The sequence below is a fragment of the Tupaia chinensis genome, unplaced genomic scaffold, assembly GCF_000334495.1.
Source record: "Tupaia chinensis unplaced genomic scaffold, TupChi_1.0 Scaffold143973_1, whole genome shotgun sequence".
Lineage (NCBI taxonomy): Eukaryota > Metazoa > Chordata > Mammalia > Scandentia > Tupaiidae > Tupaia > Tupaia belangeri.
In genome coordinates, this window is record NW_006203824.1 from 193546 (window position 1) to 200463 (window position 6918).

The 6918-nt window shown below is 46.4% G+C and overlaps 2 pseudogenes; both read right to left on the bottom strand.

Moving 5' to 3' along the window:
* Positions 1-2773, bottom strand: part of LOC102499319 (eukaryotic translation initiation factor 2 subunit 2-like) — a 5430-nt pseudogene extending 2657 nt beyond the window's left edge.
* On the bottom strand, positions 2604-3085 carry LOC102498071 (selenoprotein W pseudogene; annotated as a pseudogene).
* Between the last annotated feature and the right edge of the window lie 3833 nt (positions 3086-6918).

Consider the following 6918-nt stretch of genomic DNA (forward strand, 5'->3'; position numbering starts at 1 on the left):
GGCACGCACGCACACATGCCCGGCATGAGTTTTAAGCCACCGGGTCCGGGACACGAACGGCGGTCGACTACGTGGGGGTCCCGCGACATAGCCATTACGCTAATTGCTGGTCCCTCAAATAAATCATTCTTAAATAAATAAATAAATTCTGGAATGGCATAGTGGTTAAGGCACTTACCTCCCACATGGCAGACCATGGCTCAAATCCTGCACCTGGAGGCTTGCTTTTTCACTTTCCCTCTCTCTCTGGTGAGCACACATACCCTATAGCAAATTAAAAACAAAACAAAACAAAACAAAATAAAACAAAACAACCTAATAATAAATAAAATTAAAAAAAATTTTTTTTGGAGAGGTTTTTGCCATAGGGCGCATGTGCTCGCCAGACAGACAGACAGAGACAGAGAGACAGAAAGCGAGAAATCATCCCCCCAGGGGGGATGGTCATGCCGCAATCTCTTCTCCTCCATTCTCCTCTTGGGATCTTGGGCACGCACGCACAGGCGCCTGGCGTGAGTTTTAAGTCACTGGGTCCGGGACTCGAACCACGGTCGACTACGTGGGAGTCCAGTGACATAGCCATTACGCTAACTGCTGGTCCCAACAAATTTTTTCAAAGATTATTTTATTTATTTTTTGAGAGACTCACTGGAGACATAGAGAGACAGAAAGTGAGAAATTTCCCCCAGGGGAAATCCAGCACCCTTCACCATGCCACCTGCCAGCCCCCAACTCCAATAAATAATTCTTTTAAAAGTATGGGACCAGCAGTTGACCTAATGGCTATGTCGCTGGACTCCCATATAGTTGACCACAGTTTGAGTCCTAGACCCGGCAGCTTAAACTCACACCGGGCGCTTGTGCGTGCATGCCCAAGATCCCGAGAGGAGAGTGGAAGAGAAGGGATTGCGGTGTGGCCATCCTCTCTGGGGGGTGATTTCTCGCTTTCTGTCTCTCTGTATCTCTCTGTTTGTCTGGCAAGTGCACACGCCCTATAGCAAAAACCTCTAAAAAAAATTAAATAAATAAATAATTCTTTAAACAACAACAACAAAAACTTGGGGACCAGCAGGTGGGGCATGATGATTAAGGCGCTGGACACTTGCACATGGCTAACCATGTGAGTTTGAGTCCCGGACCTGGTGGCTTGCTTTTTCACTTTTCCCTCTCTTGCTCTCTCTATCTCCGGTCAAATGAAAATAGATGAATGAATAGAGGGCCAGCAGACAGTGAGGTGGTTAAAGGTGCTGGATTCTCACATAGCCAGCCGTGGTTTGAGTCCTGGACCTGGTGGCTTGTTTTCTCACTTTCCCTCTCTCTCTTGCTCTGTCCCTTTCTGGTCAAAATAAAATAAATAGGGACCAGCAGTAATGGCTATGTCGCCGGACTCCCACGTAGTCGACCACGGCTCGAGTACCCATTCTTAAAACAAAACAAAAACAAAAACAAAAAACTCAGGGCACGTGTGTGTGCATGCCCAAGATCCCGAGAGGAGAATGGAGGAGAAGAGATTGTGGTGTGACCATCCCCCCTGGGGGGTGATTTCTTGTTCTCTGTCTCTCTGCCTCTGTCTCTCTGGTGATGCACGCATCTTATGGCAAAAATCTTTACATAAATAAATTTTAGAGTCCTAAGTATCTAGGGCAAGCAAGAAGAGCACAGGTTATCTTGGAAATAGACCTTAGAAGGCTCGAGGCCCAAGTTGACAGTTTCTGGCCAGTGTGCTTTGTGAGAACAGCAGGAAAGGAGAGCTGAGGCCTGGTTCTCTCTCTGGACTTACCGCTGCCTCCTTGAGACCTCGGGTAGAGCTCTGCCTTACTCTGGGCCTCCGTCTCTGATGGGAGCATCAGGGCTCCTGTGAGGAACTCGGCAAGCAGCGATGCCACGTGGGCTGTTCCAGAGCCTGCAGGAAGCTTGGAGTCCTGCAGACGTTTCCCATGAGGGACCTGAAACCTTACTCAGAGCACCCTCGGAGGGGGACACAGACCCAGTCCCATTTTACAGATGGCAGAACTGAGATCCCAGAGCACAATGATGCTAATGAGCATCTAGAGAGGATTTCAGGCAACTTTCCACACATTACTGCTCTGCGATCCCCAAAGCGACTCTCTCTCTCTCTGGTCAAATTAAAATGAATGAATGATTAAAATTAAATAATTCTTAAAAAAAATAAAAAAGAGAGAGACATCAGGATCCTGGGGCCAGCAGGTGGTGTGGTGGTTAAGGTGCTGGACTCCCACATGGCCGACTGCAGTTTGAGTCCTGGGCCCGGTGTCCTGAAAATCATGCCTGGAGCATGTGCATGTGTGTCCAAAATCCTACGAGGAGAATGATGTAGCTGTCCCCACTGGGGAAGTCATTTCGCACTTTCCCTCTCTAGCAAGTGCCCTATGCCACAAAAAACAAAAATGGACAAATAACAAACCTTAAAAAAAGTTTTTTTCCCAACTCATCCCATGTTTATTGACTCACAAATTGTAATCATTGCCAATCACCCACGGGGACCCCTCACTTGGCTTCTCCTTGAGAAGGAAGCCTGAGGCAGGACCCCGCCATGTTCAAGGGTCAATAGGGAGACATGGGGAATGCAGGAAGAGGGGGTGGGAAGCAGGAACAGGAGAAAGGCAAGGCAGGGCAGGGAGCAAAGGTAGATTCTGGAGGAGAAACACTCGGAGGCAAAAACCACGGGCATCGATCCCTGCACCCAGCCAGTGGCCATGAGAATATCGGGGAAAGACCAGGAGTCCACAAGCCGTTTCAGTACTTCTGTCATGAAGCGTCTGCCGAGAGGGCTGGATCAAGATCTGGACTCTGCCTTTGGGGCACATCAGCCCTGAGCCTGGGCGGTCTTAATGGCAGCCACCAACTTCAGAAACACTCCGTGTCCACGAAGCCATCGCCTGTCTTCTTGGAGTGAACCAACGTCCCTGCTACCATCACTTCAAAACCCGGTGGTCTGGGGAGTTCCCTCACCATGGATGACCAGGCATTGGGGGAACTCATCTTCCAACTTCTTCCAGAGCTGAAGATACTTGGGCTTGGAGCCTCAAGCGCCACAGTAAACGACTTGCACAGCAAGATCCATAATTTGGGAGCATGACACCTGCTGTAAAGCAGACGGCAAAAAAAAAAAAGTAAATAAATGTTAAAGTGATTTCTCACTTCCTGTCTCTCTGTCTCTGTCTCTCTGGAGAGTACACACACCTTATAGCAAAAATCTCCCAAATAAATAAATAAATAAATAAAATTTTTAAGGAGTTATTTTTATTTAACTTAAAAAAACACGTATTATTTTAGTATTTTCAGAGAGAGAGTGAGAAAGCAAGCCTCCAAGCCTGGGACTTAAATCACGGTTGGCCATGTGGGATTCCAGTGCCCTTAACCACCACACCATCTGCCGGCCCCTAAATAAATAACTCTTAAAAAAAAAAAAAAGATACACACACTATTACATGACTTCCTCCTCACCATTTAGCGCTCAGATCAGATGTCACCACCTTAGAGAAGCCTTCTCTGACCACCCCAGCTAGAGTAATCTTTACAGTCAACTTTTTCTGGTACTCAATTTTATTTTCTTCACAGCACTTCTCAGTAAAGACAGTTTTCTCCTTAATGGGTTGACTGCTATATCAACTCCTGCTCCCCACTAGAAGGTAAATTCTTTGGAGCCAGCAGGTGGTGTGGTGGTTAAGGCATTGGACTCCTGTGTGGCCAACTATGGTTCAAGTCCTGGACCTGGTGGCTTGAAAATCACACTGGGGGGGCCCAGCATGTGGCATGGTTGTTAAGAGCGCTGGAATCCCACATAGCTGACTATGGTTCAAGTCCCAGACCTGGTGGCTTGCTTTCTCACTTTGTACCTATCTCTCTCTCTGTCTCTCTCTCTCTCTGTCTGGTCTAAATAAAATAAATACATATTAAATAAAATAATTCTTAAAAAAAGAAAGAAAAAGAAAATCACACTGTGTAAATATGGTGCATGCCTAAATCTCAGGAAGAGAATGAAAGAGAAGGGATTGCTGGATGGCCATCCTTCTTAGGGGAGTGATTCCTCAGTTTCTCTCTCTGTCTCTTTCTGGCGAGTGTTCATGCCCTATATCTTTCCCTGTCATCACCAAGTACCGCGGAGGCTCAGGTGCTCAAGTGTGTTCAAGATTCTGCTCCAGGGAACCAGTAGTTAGCATAATGGTTATGTCGCTGGACTCCCACGTAGTCGACCGTGGTTCGCGTCCCAGACCCGGTGGCTTAAAACTCACGCCGGGTGCGTGTGCATGTGTGCCCAAGATCCCGAGAGGAGAATGGAGGAGAAGGGATTGCGGTGTGACCATCCCCCCTGGGGGGTGATATCTCGCTTTCTGTCTCTCTGTCTCTCTCTGTCTGTCTGGCGAGCGCACGCGCCCTATAGTGAAAAACCTCTCAAAAAAAAAAAAAAAAAAAGAAAAAGAAAAAAGAAAAAAAAGATTCTGCTCCACCAGTAACGGTAATGCACCGCTATGCAGAGAAAGGTGTCACTTCTGAGGATGTAATGGTCATTAACACTGCTTTACAAGAGGTGCTGAAGACCTCATCCACGATGGTCTAGCACACGGAATTCACGAAGCCTGGAAGGCTTAGAAAGCGCCAAGCCCACCCGTGTGAGCTTGCACCCAACCATGATGAGCCTATGTACGTCAGGCTGGTGGACGTCCTTTGTGCCGAATTCCAAATCCACCTGATTAAGGTCAATGACAACAGGAAACTAGGGGAGTGGGTAGGCCTCTGTAAAACTGACAGAGGGAAACCCGTAAAGTGGTTGGTTGCAGCTGTGTAGCAGTTAAGGACTATGGCGAGGAATCTCAGGCCAAGGATGTCATCGAAGAGTACTTCAAATGTAAGAAATGAAAACAATAATAAAAATTGGCTCATGATAAAAAAAAAAGGAGGTAAACGCTGAAGATTTCCTATGTCTTTTGTTCATCACTGGTTTGGCAGTACTTAGTATAGAACTGATGCATAGTAGGGCCGCATAAATATTTGCTGACTCACTTCCTCTTCTCACCACCCATTTGCCACTCTGGGTTTTGACCTGCACCTACTCCGTGCTGCTGCTCACACCAGGGTCCTGGTGTCTATCACCAAGGGACAGTTTCAGTCCTTCCATCGGTTCACTTTTTCTTTTCTTTTTAGTTTTCTACAGGGCACATGTGCTTGAACCCTGCAGTCTGCCACGTGGGATCCAGCTGCCTTAGCCACCATACCATCAGCTGCCCACTTGAACTGTAATTTTTAAAAATTATTTAATTTGATTTATTATTATTATTTTTTAATTTGACCAGAGAGAGAAAGAGGGAGAGCGATAGAGGGAAAGTGTGAAAGCAAGTTCCAGGTCCAGAACTCGAACCATGGTTGGCCATGTGGGTGTCCAGCGTCTTAACTACCACAGCCCCTGCCAGCCCCTGAACTGTAATTTTAATACCTTTATTAGATTAAAAAATGTGCCGGCCTGTAGTGTAATAGTTAAGATAGCTGGATCCCACATGGCCAACTGCCTAGTTCAAGTCCCAGGCCCTATGACTCGAAAAACATGTGGGGTGTGTGTGCGTGAGTGTTCAGAAATTCCTAGAGAAGGGATGGCAACATGGCCATCCCCCCGGGGATGATTTCTTGCTTTCTCAATCTCTGTCTCTCTCTGAGGAGCACATGTGCCCTATTGTAAAAAATAAAATTAACAACAAAAAAGATTACAGTTTTTTTTTTAAGAGGTTTTCGCTATAGGGCGCGTGCACTCATCAGACAGAGAGAGACATAGAGACAGAAAGCGAGAAATCGCCCCCCAGGGGGGATGGTCACGCTGCAATCCCTTCTCCTCCATTCTCCTCTTGGGATCTTGGGCACGCACACACACGCGCCTGGCGTGAGTTTTAAGTCACTGGGTCCAGGACGCGAACCGCGGTCCAGTACGTGGGAGTCCAGCAACATAGCCATTACACTAACTGCTGGTTCCCAAGATTACAGTTTGAGGTAGCTTCAAGAACGCCTTCGCAGAGCATTCTGTAGTACCCTCTGCCAGGTACACAACCCCAAATTTAATATATATATATATTTATTTATTTATAAATTTTATTTATTATCATTATTATTTTAATTTGCTGTAGGGCATATGCAATAGAGAGGAGGGGGGAAGTGAGAAAGCACAAGCCACCAGGTCTGGGACTCAACCCGCCACATGTCTTTAACCACCACACCACCTGCTGGCCCCAAACCCACATTTAATAAGTGGTTCGAGTCCCAGAACTGGCAGCTTGCTTTCTCACTTTCCTTTTCTCTCGCTCTCTGTCTCTTTCTGGTCAAATTAAAAATAATAACAAATGGAGTTAAATAAATATGTTTTAAAAATAAATAAGTCTAGGCACATACTAATATTGAGAGATTATCCTGTCATTAATTTTACAGGACTGACTCATTCATTTAAGAGATTTGTTGTGTAGCTTGCTTTATTTGTTTGTTTGAGAGATTTTTGCTATAGAGCGTGTGAGCTCACTTGAGAGACACTGAGAGACAAAGTGAGAAATCACCCCCCCCCGAGGATGGTCATGCCAAAAACTTCACCTCTAGTCTCCTCTTGGGATTTTGGATACATACACACACACACACACACACACACACACCAAATGTGAGTTTCAAGCTGTCCCAGCATGAGTTTCAAGCCACCAGGTCTGAGACTCAAACCATGGTTGGCCATTTTGGAGTTCAGTGACATAAACATTGTGCCATCTGCTGGTCCCACATTATTTATTTTTTAAATTTACCAGCAGGCCTGTGCTTTCCTTGTGCAGATTAGAGGGTGTGAGGGTGGGACCATGGGTGTGGGGAGGGGGAAGAAAGAAAGGGAAGGTGAGAAAGCTCCACCATGCAACAGTCGCTCAGCTATCCCTCCTC